Source organism: Cygnus olor, chromosome 7 (assembly GCF_009769625.2).
Source record: "Cygnus olor isolate bCygOlo1 chromosome 7, bCygOlo1.pri.v2, whole genome shotgun sequence".
Classification (NCBI taxonomy): domain Eukaryota; kingdom Metazoa; phylum Chordata; class Aves; order Anseriformes; family Anatidae; genus Cygnus; species Cygnus olor.
This window is the reverse complement of record NC_049175.1, coordinates 11033908-11052333: the sequence shown is the minus strand read 5'-3', so window position 1 is coordinate 11052333 and position 18426 is coordinate 11033908. Positions and strand designations below refer to the sequence as shown.

The window sequence follows — 18426 nt, the reverse complement described above, 5'->3', positions numbered from 1 at the left end:
AAGTACTATTTATCTGAACTATCCCCAGAGTTTCACAAAGGACCATGGCTCATCCAGTGAATTTGCCAAAAAAAAAAAAATAAGGAACAACTGGGACTGCTTATTTTAGTAAGAATATGAGTAAGAATATGAATCAGAAGGGACATGCTGGAAGGATACAAACGAGTGCACAGCATAAGAAGTTAAACCAACTGCTCCAGTTAATCCTCCTGTGATGCAGAACAAGCAAGTAAGCAATAAAACCAAAAAGCACGCTTTTTAAGGATAAAAAACAAGCCACACACATTCTCCTCAACTTAAAAGAACAGCGTGTGGACTCTTGTAAAGCCTTGCCAACCGTCAATAGTGAGGGGAAACACCTAGCAGAAAAGATTAGACATTGCTGTAGGTAAGAGCCAGAAGCAAACACTAGCCCCTCTGCAGCAGATCAGCACAACACCAGTTTGTCTTCTTGAAACCAAACCAAGAGCATGGCCACAAGAAACTGCAAATAACTCCAGGGTCTCAGCACTGCTCCTGCTGCCTCAAAGTGCTTGCTGTAACCATCACTGGCTCACTCTCCCAGAACACTCCTATACTCAAGCTTGCCAGCTACCTGTGATTCCTGGCTACATGCATCTCTCCCTCTTCCCCTGCTTCACAAGAGTTTTGTTTTATGGTGTTTTATTTTTAACCATTTTGCAGCTGTATAACACCTGATCAGCCTTGACCACACTGGAGTAAATATTTCCTCCAGGACCAGTAAGTCAGTTACATGACCAGCAGAGCACGCTGTTTAAAAGCTGCCAGATCTTACCTTTTCCTTGCCTTCCTCACGGCTTCCCTGTCTGGGCTGTTATTCACATTTTCATGCGTTCACTTCCACAACCTACTTGGCCTTTTTTGCTCCTACAAAATTAATCTCTTAACTGACAAACTGTGGTGAAGGACCTATTTAGCCTGGGACTGCACATCCATCAACATTACTGCTCACTTCTTTTTCTACATAGCAGCCCACTTACTTTTTAGTTTGATTAAACCTGAAAAAAAACTTTTCCTTTTTTTTTTTTTTTCAAAATATAGTTGCAAAGTCGGCCCAACTTTTATTTATATTCTCATTGTACACCTATTCTCTGAGAAGACAGAGCACAAGCTGTTAGAGAGCAGCACAGCCCCTGCAGCTGGGACCAAAATTCAGACACTTTTCCACACACAGTCCCCACGCTCCTTTTTCCATGCTCAGCAGTTGCATTTCTTTCCTTCTCCTTCAGGAGACAAAAACACCGTTATGTACATGACAAACAGATGCCCAAGCTAGTGTGTGCTGTTTACACACTGCTTTCTGCCCTGGTTCCAATGCTCAGCCCAGTCAATCTCTGCCAGTCAAGCAGTCGCAGTCCTGGGACCGCAATTCACCACTACAGCTCAATGCGTGGGGATGGCCACGTTCTGAGATGTCCCAGCTTCTGCCTGCTGATGGTCACACCATCCCTGTGTGCCCCACTGCAGCTGGGCAAGGAATTCTATCTCACCAGGACAAAGCAAACTACAGCATTTAACCATTAATTTGCATTAATTTAAATATTAAAAATAGTAAAGGAGAACTTTTAAAAAGGCCTGGAAAATTAAGAGAAAAAAAGGGGAGAAAAAATGAGCAGAAGTTAAATTTGCATAGCTAGCACTTTATACTGAGCCTTTTAGCGGAAAAAAAAAATGCATCAAAGGCAAAGACTCATTGCTAAGACTCTATATTGCTGGGACCTTCATGGGGTGAATGCGAGAGGCAATTTGGGCTCTGGCTGGAGCTAAACATGCCCATCAGCAATCAGTGATTCAGATCACTTTGTCTGATCATCAGCCATGGGCATCTGTTGAATAGGAACACTGCAGTTTGTTTGTTGTGTTGTTTTCTGTACACTGAACTAACGTCTATGTATTGTGACCAGTTAATATATTTAGAGATTTGCAGAATAATGAGATTTAATCTTTTTTTGTGCCCCAGTTCTAGCTAGAAAGGCATGTGTGTAGGAGCAACTGGCTTTTTTCAAAAAATAACAAGAATTGTGTTATCAAGGTTTAAGTGCAGATTTTTTTTTATTCAAAATGGATTTATTTTGCTAGAGGAAAGGGGATTTCTCTGCCTGGCTTCCATAGAGTGCACACCCTTGAAAGATTAATGTTTGCCTGAGGAATTTTTTTACTTTCCTCAGCTGGAGGCTTTGCTGTCACACCGCTATTTCTGAATTTCACTCACCACAGTAACAGGAGGGCTCACACCAGCCCTCTCCTCCCTGTTCCCCAGCCCACCGCAACATAGGCTCTTCGAGAGGCCAAAGAGGTGGCTGGGGTGTTCCCCTCGCTCCCAGGGACTCTAACAAGACCAATTCCTTCAATTTCCCAGCGCAAGAAAGAAGTTTCACAGGGACTGACACTGAAAAGCAGGGCCTTCTTTGACAGCCAAGGCGCATCATGGATCAGGCCCCAGGGGAGAAGCTGCCCAAGTCCTGCAGCTGGGCAGGTGGGCAGCCTCAGGCAGCTCCCAAAGATGCTCAAGTCAAGTCTGCTTGTTTCCTTTACAACCCTAATTACTCAAACCTATTCAAACCAGACAAAATGAAGAGTTTCAGAATGGAAAGAAATCCCTCATGATGACCAATACCTGCTTAAAATGCTTAGTTATCTCACAAACACCTTTAGCGCCACATCTGCTGTCAACTTCCCTCCATTTTAATCCTACCTTAGTCTGCAGATCCTAGTTTTAACACTGAAGTTTTCCAGTTGACAGCAGCAGGGCTGCAACCACCGTGAGCACACAAATGGCCCAAACCCAGAGGCATGGGGAGGGAATGGATGGCTCACAGTACCAATGCATGGTGCAGCACATGCTGGCAAACTCCCAGCAGCTGCACAGGGACCTGATCTCCATCGAAATTGTGCTCAGCCAACGCTGAGCAACACAACCTGTCTGGGAGCAATAAGTGCACTACAGCCCTGCAATACTCCCTGGTATTATTATGGGTCCCCCATGAAACTCACCTGGTGTCAGAGTTCCTCTGTTTTCAACAGATGATAGATTAAACAGTGAGGACTGCTTCTCCAGGAAGCTGACAAGCTAGTGACTACAATGGTAAGTTATACTACTCAGATAACACTGTTCCTAAATCTATTAAATTTATTAAATGTATTTAAACTAATTAAGAGGGCCATTTACTTTGGGAAAGTAAAAATCAAAAACCATAAACACTTACCACAGAAAAATTACTTATGCCGAGTGATAAACACCTGACTTCTATTTAGGGTTTGTGCAAAAGTGGAAACGTTTTTTTGGTGGGCAAGTGGAGAGATCATCCTACTGAGACAGCAGTAATTAGCAAGTTCCTAGAAATAATCCAACACAAGTATCATCTCTCACACAGTGATGTAAGGGATTTTATGAACCACCTCTTTTGGATGAAGAAACTGAGGCGCCTGAGCTAAGCAACCTGCCCAAAGTCACACAGAGATTGCATCCTGGTGCTGAATACCCCAGCAGCAGATTTACTCTAAAGTTTACTGCATCTTTTCCACATTTTGTTCTTCTTGAATGTAGTGGTTAGTTAGCAAAAAGGTATTTACTGCTCATTGGAAGGATATGCGATTACTCAGCAACTTGCATCATGGCATGTTTTTACTGTTTATTTCAGCTGTGCAAGTTGCAAAAACCATTGCTTTAGCAAGTCAATAAAAAAGCTCCCATCATTCACAGGTTCAGCCCCCATGTTTGTCAAATCTGTTAGAAGAAAGATTCTGTCATTTATAGCACTTTTCATTTTGTGTAGCCCTAAACACGAGCAGCTGGATTGAGATTGCCTTTTCAGAGTTCACAAGGGACTTTTAGTGATGTCAGATCTAAGCAAGACTCAAAAACTATTTCTCAAAGCAAGATTTATTGGAGGGCTAGCATCTGGTGACAAATGTTGGAGGAATAACAAAATCCTTTGTGTTGTGGGGTTTCTTGACCTGTTTACTAATGTTCATCTTTCTTCACAACTCGAAAGCACAGCTCTGTGTTTTGATGCATCATTATGGAAACAAACAAAGCAGCGCTGTTGCTTTTGCTTGTCCACATGAGAAAAAATCAGCTCATGAAAAAGTTAGCATGGAAGTTGCCAGTAACTGCACTGAACTTCTTTCCCTATTCAATCTTAACAGAAAATCTCTACCAGCTTCACAGTACAAAAGGAAGTGACGTGTCTTCTGGTAGCTGGCATACCTTGCACATACACCGTCTTGCAGTAAAATGCTCTGACTTATGTGATGACATGGACAGTGACTACACAGAGTTCATAATTATTGGGATTTCAGTGCAACTTTAAAAGCAGAGAGAGGGAACCTGCCCGGCCAAGTGTGCTCAAGTTTACCGTCGTTCGCAACAGCAGCTTTTCCCTAACATGTTCCAGCTCCACTGTGCTGGGGAAAAACAAAAAAGAAAAAAACCTGCAAGACTTTCTGGCTGTCTTTATTCAGGCAAAATTCCTAATGTGCTTTGTTGGGGACAATGTATTTGTAGTCCAAAAGGTGGTTAAAATTTACTCCCTTGCTTCTACACACTAGTCTCCCCTTATCCACAGATATTTGAACCTGGTTTTCAATGTGTGAGGACCTCAGTCTACTGTGACACCTGCACTGAGGTGGCAGAGAACTGCATGGGAGCAGTCTTCTGGTTAGCCTGCACTCCTCCCAACAGGATTGCTTGCTACCTTGTCATCTGGGCCACGGCTGGAATGGTGATTTACACTCTCCTAGACTTCAACGATTCAATTTCAAAGACAAAGCTAAATCACATCTTCTCAAATCAGCTAATAAAAACACTCTGTTGTACTTCACCACTCTTCAAGTTCCTCTTGTTCTGTGAATACCTTACTGGGGATAATTCATCAAAATAATACCCTAGATTCAATCACAACTAATCCCTTTGTATAACAGGCACACAGTGAAAGCTTCCATTATCTCTGTGTTTTTATATCAGTATCAGACAGAATTGTTTTGCCATAGCACTTCAGCTCTGACTAGCTCACTGCTAACTCCGAGTGTTAATTGGTTGCAATATTGCTGCTTTCTAGGTTTCCAATTTGTACTGGAAACACTTGTGTTTGTATTGGCACGTTAGGCATGCCATTTCTCTAACAATCACCTTCACAATACAGCCAAACTTCACACTGCTACAGAAGCAAGTATCACAATATTAAAAAAAAAAAAAAAAAAAACACACAGACGTGTTTAGAATCCCCATCCTTTGTTCATGGCTGCCAACCATACTCTTAAGTTTATATCAACATCTCCCAGATGGATTTATTGCCTGGCACCTTCTTGGAAGGAGCTATTTTGAAGTACAATACACGTAATACTTAGGGAAATAAAACCTATATTGCAAGCAGAACCTGAAGCAAGAGAATACTGTTCTCCATAAGGATCCAAAAAGAACAGGCACACATCAATAGAAACCTGCACAACCTGATTTTTAAAAGCTTGCTACAGGTGATTTTCAGACAATCTGTTCTTCAAAGACTTACAAATATACCTTATTTATACCCTGAAATTAATCCTCGTGTTTTCAAAGGATGATACTGTGGCACCAGACCCCATTCCTGGGCCAGTATTTCACATATGGTTTGCAGAGGGACTCACTGCAAAGCTAAGCACTAGTACAAGTTTTTGCAACACCAACTCCTCATACTGAAGAATCAAACGTGCAGCTCGGGGCAGCAGCATTATACACTTGGGTCACTGAGTGTGCTTATAGAAAATCCAGTATATCAGGTCCCCAGTCGTGATCTTTGTGAGAAATAGGCAGATCTGAAATCAGAAAGACAACTAAAATCTGGTTGCTTAATTATACAGTGGTATAAGCAAGTCTTCCTCAACACACTTAAAAAGCCCTAAAAATAAAGGGGTTTAATTAGCTGCAGTAACTATTGAGCAATTCATTATGAGCTAGCAAATAAGTTTTAAAAAATCCTCATTTGCTACTATCAGGAAATTTGTCAACACAAGGAAATAAATTCATCAAAAAAATTATTCCACATGAATCATCTGGGTAGCACTGGTAAACATATAACCTCTTCCCAATTTTACTAGCTGCTGCCCCGCTCTCACACACAAAATGCCAGTGATTGCATGTGCAATAAATATTAATGGTTCATAAATTAAATCGCATTATTCTTCTTGACATAACACCGTTTTGCAAGGCCCCATGGTAAAATTACAGGCGTTTGCTGAGCTCTCTCTAACAGAAGAAAAATACGCTTTTGTTTTTGCTTTTAAATGCATTTGTCAGGATTTATAGGGTAGATCTGGAAGGCAATTAAGGCGACATTTTACAGAAAGCTACTATATGCCCTCAAATAACAATAGAAAGAAAGTGTGATCTGGGAAGACGATTTAATTTATAGAATTACATTTACAAAATGTAGATACTTTCAGTCTTAACAACTTGCATGGAAGGAGCTTGTGCACACAGCTAACCCAGAATCTTCACAGGAAGCAAGCTGCATTATTCACAGCATCACAGAACGGTTGGGGTCGGAAGGGACCTCTGGAGATCATCTGGTCCAACCCCCGCCAAGCAGGGTCACCTAGTGCACATCGCACAGGATGGCATCCAGGCAGGTTTTGAATATCTGCAGAAAAGGAGACTCCACAGCCTCTGGATAACCTGTTCCAATGCTCCGTCACCCTCACAATAAAGAAAAGTTTGCTCATATTCAGCCAGAACCTCCTGTGCTTCAGTTTGTGCCCCTTGCCTCTCGTCCTGTTGCTGGGCACCACTGAAGAGACCAGCTCCATCCCTTCGACACCCTCCCTTCAGATATTTGTATACATTGGTAAGATTTCCTCTCAGCCTTCTCTTCTTCATGCTAACCAGGCCCAGCTCTCTCAGCCTCTCCTCGTATAAGAGAGGCTCCAGTCCCCTCATCATCTTCATAGCCCTCCGCTGGACTCGCTCGAGGAGCTCCATGTCCCTCTTGTACTGTGGAGCCGGGAGCTGGACACAGCACTCTGGGTGAGGCCTCGCCAGAGCTGAGTTTCATATTATAGTATCCTACTGCTACCAGGGCTTCATTTTCACGTCGCAATAGCTCTGTCCCTTCACATATCACCTCCCAGAAGACAGCAGCACTGGGGCATGCACACAAGCTCAAACAAGGCAGTGGACTCGGGCCGCTGCTGTCACCCCTCACACAGGCTTTCCTGCCACGGAGAATTTCAAGGCTAGCCTAGGAAGAACCCAACAGAGCTGTCCTCCTGGTCTTACCCCCTGACAAGCAACATAAGATCAGGTGAAACAGGAGGGTGAGAGACTGGCACCGTCCTCAGGGCAGAAACAGGATTTAACAGCTTCTTAGTTTCATAGGGTTGGCCTAGAAGGGTCCTACCAAATGAAGAATTATAGCATATAGGAGGGAGGAAAGCAAGCCAGTGGAGAAATGTAAAGAGTGATAAAGTGCTTAAATTGACAAGGCTAGAAATTAACCTCAGTGCCAGTCTTTTAAACAGATATAAATGGAGCTTAAGTGTTCTCCTTGGTAACTCTAAGCATGAGCTGATGAAACCTGAGTAAGAATTTCAGTTGTACAGATACAAAGATGGTGCACAGAATGAAACAGCACAATACAGACATCCTGGGTGTAGGATGAAAAAACAATAGGCACACTAAAACAATGCATAGTGCAGCTTGGGGCACTGCAAGGATGGTGGTCTTGTCTTAAGTGCCCCGGGGAAAAAAAAAAAAAAGAATAATTGACCTTTAGTGAGGAAAGGGCAAGAGACTGTGTTTTGTTAGCCAAGTCTCCACAAAGCGTTGTCCAAGATGGTGCAACCTTAGCTTGTATTTGTTGACTATGCATAGATCCCCTGAATCTGAGTCCACAGGTGAGACTTCTAGAGATAGGATATTACAGGAAAAAAGGTAAATGTAGTTAGATCTCCAGCAAAGGTCTGTCACTGGTTAAAGTGCTTCAGTTCATCAGTGAGAATTAGCTGGAGAGTATCAACAATAAGACACCAAAAAGCAGTTCATTAAACTTCAGGGTGAAAGAAGAGGGGCTGGAGAGAGGAAATGGATTGGAGGATGGCTGGTATTATTTTAAGATGAAAGAGATTATGGTGAGATCATATTTTAAGGGAAGGAGCCTGCAAAATGATACTGGTTAAGAAAGGGTAAGGAAGGAACTGCAAGCTGAGAGGCCTGATGGACCATATAAAATGTCTTGAAGTGGGTTATCTAGTCACTCAAAAAGTAAGGTTACAGTTGCTACAGTAAAGAGGACAGAGACTGCTGATGGCACAGGTAGACTGAAACTTAGTCACACAATCAATCAGGGAAAATGCTGAGCTCTCCCTGCCGATACCTGTAGCTCTGCTGATTGTCAGGATGGATCAAGCTAGGTCCCCAGGGAAGGGCCTTGTCACCAGGAAGTACTTTTGATGCAGACAGTTTCTAAGTAGTCTGTTCCTCATTTGAGATGGGATTTCAACCAGCTGGAAAGGCTGTGCTTTCAGTTAATACACACATGGGGAAAATACTGCTTCTTTCTCTCTGTTCAGCACACACAATGTAGGATGGCATTTGCTTTGTCCCTCTCAAATATTGATTCACTACAGACAAGCTGAGCTGGGGATCAGCACGCCTGGGAATGTGTAAGGGAAAAAAAGTTTCTCACCTTGGGAAAACAGAGAGGGATATCAGGTGTAGAAAACAGTGACAGAGAACACACAGAGGTACAGAGCCAAAGCACACCTCATATCCAAGAAGAACTCACAAGCACAAAGCCCAACACTAGAAGATGCTAACAGAGGACACAATGCACTTTCCCTGATGTTTAAAAGACCTCTGATTGCACCAGTTAGTGAAGTAGGAGTCCAAAGCGTTGTCCTTTCCTGTAGGCTAACAGAAAGACCTCAGATGAGAAAGTACAGGTATCTGAGTAAACTCTAAAGAGCAGAAAGCTCTTGTTCAATACAGCAGTGAAAAACTGAAGGATGCTCACACCTTCTGCTTTTATAAAGTAAAGCTTCTTCTTCTTCTCACTTTACAACAGTTCAGAAATCCCTCAGAGTAAAAAAATAATTTGCCAGATGGAGCAAAGGGAAATATTAAGTAGCACTAAGTGTAAGTTACTTGGGCTTTGTTTAGTTTCAGGTACTCGACAGTAAGTGACAGAGCTCTCCTGGGGCTTCTGCTTCCTGCAGTTATACCGTGACCCCAAACTGGGCTTCAGCACTGCTACTTCAGCAGTTAATGCCTTTATAAATACGGCATTTCCATTTGCATTTGCTACCTGGGTCGAAAGTCATGCATTCAGCATACAAAGAATCCCACGTGCCTCTGACATTTTTTTAAGATCAGCAAAAAAAAAAAAAAAATACAACATCTAGCTTGAAAGTAAAGGGTATGAAAGTGCAGAACAGATGCTTACTATAACTGCAACAACTGCCTGGCTCTGAACTGATGAAACGTGGCAATATTCAGTAATTTACCGAGCAACAATGACAAAACAGTAAGAGACCACACTTCCATGACCAATAAAACAAAAAAATAGAGGCGGGGGTGATTTGAGGTAGTCAGACCAAATGTGACATGGGTATTTCTCCTTCCTGCTGTAAATAAAACATGCTGTGTCAGCCAGAGCTGCAGCATGTTTCATGTGGGTTTTGTTTTTAAGAAGGAGCCAGTACAGACAGCCAGGGTCCGGTTAGCCACAGGAGCTGATCCCGACAACAGCCTTGCCAGCAGCTCAAGGGCAGAGCTTGCAGCTGGACTCCTAAGATAAATTGAATTCAAACAACCATTTCAGAAAACTACGGGAATTTGCTTCCCTGCGTCACAGTACTCCATTTCTGGACTATGGACTGAAAGCGAAAAGAATTAACTTCTAACGTGTCCATGTGACCCTGATGAATATACTCTCTTTACCTAAAGACATGTCTTACAGATGGAAAGATTTTTTTCTTCACATTAAGCGTTGTTGTTACACACCCAGAAACAGGTTCCATCCTACAGCCCAGATACAAGTGCAGTGACTCTAGGGCTTCACCAATATACAAGCTGGACTACAAGTCACTTTCAGTTTTGAGGAAAGATTTTTAGGCCAGTGCAATCAATTTTGGTGTAATGAAAACACATTAATACAGCAAATGCTTTGTGGTCTCTTCCAGCCAACACAAGAGGTATGTGCCACGGGGCCTGCTCTACCACATCAGCCAGGAGGAAGGTGGTTATTTCTCACAGCCAAGTAACAAACTAAGAGTGACAAGCTGCCACCTTAAACTGCCCAGCCTTTCCTACAGCCAGGACCTAAGCATTCTGCATATTGAATGTGCTGTCCAAATTATCTACGGATTCATCAAGGCAAGCCTGCCTTGACTTTATCTAGCCAGTGATTTAAAGGCAGCGGAAAATAAATAAGCAAACAATTCATGAAACCACAAATTTCCTGAAGCTATGAGCAAACTAGGTATTGTTTGCACAGTAATTACCCTGGTTCAATTACAGTCAGAATAGTCTTAAAATAAAAACTCATCTCCTTCCGCTGGTGGTGAAAATGATTAAGAAATTGTAATTTTCTTTCTTACTTATTTCCATGAGAGTTGAAATATTTCCTATAGAGGATGAAAAAGACAGTACTTAGCACGAAAGCAGACGTTTACTTTCAAAAGATATGGGGAAGTTTTACGCACTACACTGCTAAAACCTGTTTGCTGCCCCTAATGTTCAGTATTTTTTATCCAAAAGTAGTGCTGCTAGTTAGACTATCGACAGCTCTCCAGTCACATTATAATACCCCAGACATATTAATAAAAACCCGCAGTCATTCTGCTGAGGTCCATATTCAAAAAGTGGTCTTGATTATCTTTCCATACTATCTTAGTGTAGTTTCACAGATGACACTAATAGTCCCCATTTACACATGAAGAATAAATCCCTAAGACCATAACGCTATGCATTTTGAAACCTGCAGATGACTTTCCTCAAGAAATTGCACAAATAAATCACCAGAAAGCAATAACAGTGTAGGAAAATTCTACAGCTCCAGACAACGTGCAATCAGCTAACGCACACTGTGTGTATTCCTCTGCCTTCATCATGTCTGACAAGTGTACAGTTTGAGACTGACAACAGAAATGGTCTGTTCATCAGGAATAGGGCAGAATTTATAGAAAACCCTCTTGAAAGCAGGCACTCCAGTTGGAGTGCCCCAACTCTGTGTCAACTCCAGACTGGTAATATTTTTCTTTTTATTTTCTTGTAAAGAAACCTTTTCTTATAAGAATATTCAAAGAACTTGTGGACCTGAGTGTAAATCCTTCAGCTATAATTCTTCTACAAAAATGACGTAGTGCAACTACGAGGAGAACAAGCACGGATGAGTCAGGATATAGCAACATATATGGAAGTGCCTTTTGCCTCTACGTTACTGTGTCAAAAATGGTCTAGGTGAACTCTATAGCTAGCAAGGTTTGCTGCTGAGACACTCCACTTCCCAATTCAGAGGAACAAGATTCTGATCACTTGCACTCTGGTGTACAGCTGAGAAAATATTAACTAAATGAGCGAAGGAAGCATCAAGTTTTTATTGATTTAAGATAGGAGAAATCACTTGGCACAACCCCAGTTTTGGTTTTTGTTTTTTTTTAAAGCTATCCCACTAGCCGGCTGAAGGACTGAAAATTCAGCTGCTCAGCAGAGAGGCCAGGCACTACTTCCACATTCATTGCAGTGATACCTCCCTGGCACTATTGCATTCTCTGTACACTACAGAAAAACTCAGAGCAGTAAATACATTACAGTTGCAACCTTTGCAGGGAGCGGCTTTCCTAAGAGGTGACACAAAAACACATCTCTGCTGGGTGAGGGTATTTTGTTGTTGCATCTTCAGGAGGATATAGGAAGATGGTCTGCTCTGTCTCTGCATGCCAATATTGCCACACGTAGGTTCCTCCTGGATCTCAGCCTTTGGGGTGGACTCCACAACCGCAAAAAGCGAAAGGGCTTACCAGGCAAGAAATGTACTGCTTAGAGCCGTGAGGCAAGCGGAAAGCTGTGGAAACCTCTCTCTGAAGAGAAGCTGCTCTTCTGAAGTGGCTCAGCACCCAGGCTACTTCTTTGGGGGTTCTCCATGGTGCAGTATATGGGTATTAGACACGTGCAAGCACAAAGTGATTTACCCCTTTGCAATGCCGGAAGTAGCAGCAAGCCTAGAGATGGCAAGGAAGGACCTTCAACTCTGCTAGCTTAGCACCAGAAGAGCTTTCTGTGGCAAGTATTTTCCTGTGCTGCCCTGACCAGGAGACAGCTCATGGGCAGAAAGCCCTGCTTCACCCAATTTGAACAGGAGATGCTGAGAGGAGTATACATGTGCTCTGGGCCACGTCCTGAAAAGTCAGCATAGCAGAGCATTAGAGGGGAATGCGGCAGCCTGCTGATGAAGGAAATGACAGAGCGGGCAAGCCAAAGGCCATCTGAGAGGACTCAAGCCCAACCTATTTGCAGACATCCTGCAGGCAAGGTCAGATGGCATTTGCAGGCGGCGTGCAAGAACGGCCTCCGTGGCTGTAACCGTTCAAGCAGAGGGAAGGATGCACCTAGGGGACGCAGCAGGCCCCCCCACATCTGCCGCCGTGGCCTGTGCCAATAGCTGCTCGGGAAACTATCTTTATGGCTACTGACACTGACAGATGGGAAAGCAAGAAATTGTTGGCCTCAGGATAGCAGCTCAGACCAATGCATGAAAAACACCCATAGAAAATCACCTTAAAATATACGAATTGGAATCGATAACTTATCAACACTACAGAGAAGAAGGGGAAAAATCCCAGTTCTCTTGGGCCTTGTGGCTCTGCTTATTAACTAAGGCTATTCTGTAACAGCCAATATTTTTGCAAACCATTGTACTGGTAATTCATGCATGAGTACAGCATGGATTGCAGGCGGTGGAGGAGAAAGGGAGATAACAACAAGAATTGTGTCTGGACAGTATTTCATTTGTAGAGGTTCTGGAGCACCTCCATCAGGTCATCCATTTTCTTTGTGGCAGCCCAGAAAAAAATGTGATGTCACAAGGTCACTGTGAAATGTACTCCCAAGAGAAAAAAGAAGAGTTGTTACTGGCAATGTTAAGTGAAGAGAGGTTAGAAAAATATGAAGTCCTGCCTCTCTGTGTTACACTGTTATTTTAACTTCCCAATGTATCACTTGATTTCTGTAAGCAAGTATTATGTGGCAGCTACTTTCAGAAGAAATTCTCTGCCATGCTTCAAAAGCATGAAATTCAGAGAATCATTTTTAAAAGAGTTAATAGTGTCTGAAAACCGTGCTTCATTTACAGTCTAAAGGAAAAACAAATACCTTATCAAAACTCAAACTGCATGCAATTTGATACACCAGTATCAAGTTAAAAATGAGCATTTCCATGCCTGAAGTAACCAATGTTCACTTCCACTTTATGTTGAAGGTCATTTATGTGAGTTGTATTCACTCAGATGAAGAGAGAGTATAAGATACACTTGCATGGAAACATTTTTTTTAAATAGTTCTATCCAATTTTCCTATTTTCACAGACATATTTGTTCAGTATTGCTGAGCCACGCTGCATTATGCCAGGGGAGGAAGGTACATGTCTGCTTCGCTCAAGTGTGGAAGAACAAACTCAGCAGGAAGGAAAAATAGACAAAAGTGATGAAAACAATCCATTCTGGGCTGGAGTCTTGGGTGGGCTTCAGGATGTTTCGGTAACTCGCACAATATGCTGCTGCAACATGAAAAAAAAAAAAAGAAACTGTACAGTGAGTACTGAGTACACTGCACATACACCATGGTTTTAGCCTCATGTTAAGTGTGTCACCCATTTTGGCCACAGCATTCATCCTGATGGAGGATGTGGCAAGAGCCTGAGACATGCAGTCCTTCCGCCAGCCCTGCAGGATGGCAGGAAGGATACCCCTGGGCTCCTCCACATCTAAGCCCCATTGCAGCAGCATTGGGAAGTGCTACCCTTCCTCACCAGGGTGAAATCAAGGGGGACACCGGCAGGCTCTGTGCAGCAGCTCAGGTGCCGGTGCTCCTGATCCCTCCAGTGCCCACACTCTGGCCGGGGATGGCCCTAGAAGGAGCCCAGCTCCCAGGACAGGCCCTTGGCTCACTCAGACTCTGCTGAGCACCAGAACACCAAAACCGTACTCAGGAAAATTTCTCCTACCGTTAACACTCACTAAAAATATAAACCCATCTCCCTACCTGACATGGATGCTGCAAGCTGCTTCTTGAGAGGTTCAAAACCCGTCTCCCACCCAGATACTAATCTAGATTCTCTTGTACACATCCTTACTAATTTTCCGCAGAGAACAGTGGAACATACACTGCAAAACATGAAGTAAAAGAAAACAGTATTTCCCTAATAGTAAAAAAGTGCTGCCCCCACGACATTTAAGACAGCCTGAAGGAAAGCAGCGTCACAGCATTAGATTACATTTCCATGACAAGATGCACGTGGTGCCCTTGAAACGTGTGGCGCCAGCAGCTGCCTTCATTCTGTCTTGGTCTAATAGGGTGCTTGGCTGTTTTCCATCATGTCAGAGCAACTCTTAACCAATGGTAAGTACTGCCTTCTGTGTAGAGCCCAAGCTTCAAGAGGTATGTGACAAGAAAGAATTCCTACGTAATGGCAACCACGGTATTATAAATACATCAGTGGCACATGGAGAAGCCACGTTTTCTAGCATTCAAGCACTACGCAACCTGTAATGCTTTTTGTGTCTTTACTCCCAGGAAAGGTGGAACTATAGGTAAGGAAGTGCTGTTTCCCCCAATTTAGAAGCAGAGAAGGGAGACATAGGACTACTGTTGCCCCACAATGCATGTATCTCTATCTTATTGCCATGAAAATTCTTTGCAGATCTGGGCCTAAATTGCTTTACTGTGTCACACTGGGCACAAAGGGTTGCTGCTGCCTTTACTCAGACCGACTTTTCTTTCTTCCATAAGCCTATGGGCAAGGAGACAGATTTTAAAGCAAAATAGAGAACTCCTGACACCCTCGCTTATGTAAGGGCCGCTCACTATCCTCCACTGAACCTGCTGGTAGAAGGAATTTATCTGGGATCAGTGCAGGATTGAGGTCTCTTAACATCACATTTGTTGCTTGTGACAGGCATTTGTCTCCACATCCTGAGTATTTTAAGACAGCCTGATGACTAAGAACAAAAATAAAATTCACCTCTGAGCTCCGAGCAATGTTATCACAGTACCAAGATTCATTTTGGGGAATATAATAGGGACTGAGAAAAAAAAAGAACTATGCAAGAGGAGAGCACTCAACCTTCTCATCTCCACAAAAGAAGAGTGGTTCAACATTGACAGAGAAGAATCAGCGCAATATTAAAGGTATCTGAACATAGAACTCTATTCCAATTTTTCCATGATGGTCCCTGTGGAAAATATGCATATAACTGGTTTTGCTGAGCTTGTGGTATTTCCTTCCCATTTGAAACCTCTAACAATCAGAGTCAATTTAATACAAGTATATTTAGGTATATCATGTACTTGTGGCATTTCTTTCAAATTAGTTTCCCTCCGCTATTATCAGAATAACTTGTTATATACGTGACAGTCTGTGCTTCAGCACAGTCTAAACCTTAAAAATACAGGACTGTACTAGAATTAGGTCTTCGATATCAAACGAATCTTCAGCAGACTCAAGTAACAGGAACAGAAGTTAGCACTGTCTGAAACTAAGTGCAGCTGTCAGCTGCTGTTTTTCAAATAAGCCATCTAGTACTCTCATCCTTGGAAAAGCAGTGATACAGAGCCAGAGAAATTAACTGTATCCCAAGGGCTTGGGATTGAATGCTAAAATATAAGTAGAAATTGAAAAATACCATTTTTTTTTCCTATATTAACATTTAAGAAGGAAGAAGTGAAAGTTATCGAAGTCTTGTTTGGGGAAATTTTTGGAACGAGACAATTGCTTAGAAGATAGCTCAAAACTGTGAAAACTATTAACATTTTAAAAAAATGCATGTATGGTACACTCAGGTAATAATAATTTTTTTAAAGTTGCACCACCGTAATTATTCTTAGCAAATATCACCTCTTCTCTCACCTATACACCATACGTCTATACACCGTCATGGCTGAGAGGGGTACCAGCGGAGGATCAGAGCAAGTCGTGTGTTTCCTGCAGGTTTCCCTGTTATGAGCATCCCACCACACAGAACGTGTGCATAAAAACACATGATGTGAAAAAGAAATACTGCATAGCAGAACACTGGGTTTCTTGATACTGCTAAATAATTGGCCATTAAAACAAACAAAAAAGCCAGTACTATACTTGAGAAATGCCTGTTTGTCAACATAATTCTTAGCATACAGTCAGATCAGTCAACTGCAAACACAGTTACAGATCTCTGTAATAAAATATTAACAGCTCTTGTATACCCTTTACACAAGGTAATGTAGTAAAAAAATGAGTGTTGCTCTAACATTTCCACATTTTCTCTTTCGTTACTTCTGAAAGCTTACATTTCAGAAAAGCTGTTTACTACAGTATTATTTCTTTTTATCCATGGGGTATTTTTCCTTTAAACCTTAGAGAATAATTAAAATTCCTCACACAGGACAACAGTAAGAAAGATTAGGGTCTGCATTTCAAATGCAGCATACTAATGGCATTTTTGGACTCCATAATAAATCATCTCCATTTTATGTAAGCAGGAGAGTAAATGCACAAAACCTCCATAATGTACATCCCCGTTTCCAAGTTCCATACCTTCATTCCGATTTTATCATTCCCCATCTCTTATTGACCTAGATATCTTGGTAATATAGATACAGCACTAGGGGGTGTTTATGCACCTTACAACAATCCAACAGCCCATTAACTGTAGGAATGCAGCTGCCTGCTGATACCCACCAAACCACTTCAGTCTTCACCACAGCCCGTTGTCAGAATATGTAGGCAGCCAAACACACATTTGCTCTGTTTCACTTTAGCATTCGATTTTATAGTTTCCATTTAACACTGAACTGACAGGAGGGAAATGTTTTAACATTCGATACAAGGACCACTTATTTAAATACACTGAAGCTGCTTTGTTTTTCCACCTAACCTTTGGGTGATCTCATCTCTCCCACAGGCTTTTGACATTTATATTTGTTCAGAGTATCTGCAGTTTACCCTACTGCAAACAGTAAGATCACGACTGGATATTTCCATTATCTGGAAATATCTGGTTCTTTCTCAGCTTGCTTTTCTTCTTCCTTCCGCATATAAAATACCATCAGCGCATTTCTGTATTTTTGTCTCCCCCGTGCTGTATCACAAGGTACCTATTGAGACAAATACAAACCTTGTTTCCTGGTTTGGGGTAATCCAGTTCTCCTGATTCAGCTTCAGTCCTAGCCCTCTATTAAACCATGGGAGAGTGAAATGGCCAGACTTCTGCTATGCCTAACAGAAGTCCTGTCCCTGTTTGCAAGAAATCCTGCTGGTTTTCCACTTGAGACATTTCTTAACACTTCTTTCCTCTAGAAAGTCCTTTTGACTGAACAAGAAAAATGTTTTCCAGTTTTCACAAATGGCAGAATTGAAGAAGAGAATAAAAGTTTAAGAAATAGGGAGTTCAGGTGTTTATTTTCAGAGAAGTGCGTAGATAAACGGAACCGTTTTTTTCCAACGGACATTCTCCCAAATCCCCTTTAAGGTGAATTTTCTGCTGTAATTCCCAGATAAGCATGCAATCAATATAAATAGGAATATTGTCACCCTCTAAATGCTAACTGATGTGTTTTCTCTCCACTAACTTAAGGCTAGTAGAACAAGTACTCCTCACCTGAGTTACTGGTTTGGTCTTCACAAGGATGACAGCTTCACTATGGACTTCTGTTACTTTCCAGTCTTTACTGCTGACTTTCATACTGATGCGTGCAATGGAACGGCTGTCATTTTGGGGCCAGCCTTCAGGAAACTTCAGCTTCTTTACAGTAGGATGAGGTGAGTGTGCCAACTGACTCCCATCTTACTTCTGCGTTTGTGGGAACGTTCCTTTTCCGCACCAAAAGCACCACCAGCATCACACCAGCCATCGCAGCCCAAACAAAGGCACACACACCAGTGGGGCCAGCATTAGTGCTGCTCAGCTCCCTAAAGCTGGTGCCAAGTAGACAGCTGGAAGCTGTGAAATTTAGTCAGACATGATGATGGAAGCTGCCAAAAAGACAGCTAAAAGTTGCTGAGGTTTTTCTTTCATCAGGAACTCGAAAGTTCCACTTACAGAAAGCTTAGAAGTGAGCCCAGCAATCCGGGGGGCTGGAGAATTTGGCAATGTGGTTGCTGAGTTTTGATTGCAACCACCACTCTCTGAGGTTACAACCACTTTCCTGGTTAACCCAAGTATTCAGGACATGGCTGG

General features: G+C 42.4%; 1 long non-coding RNA gene across 5 annotated transcripts in view; it reads right to left on the bottom strand.

The window, feature by feature from the left end:
- The window catches only part of LOC121072805, a 142620-nt gene that overhangs the window by 104595 nt on the left and 19599 nt on the right, over nt 1–18426 (bottom strand). The gene's annotated exons all lie outside the window — the stretch shown is intronic.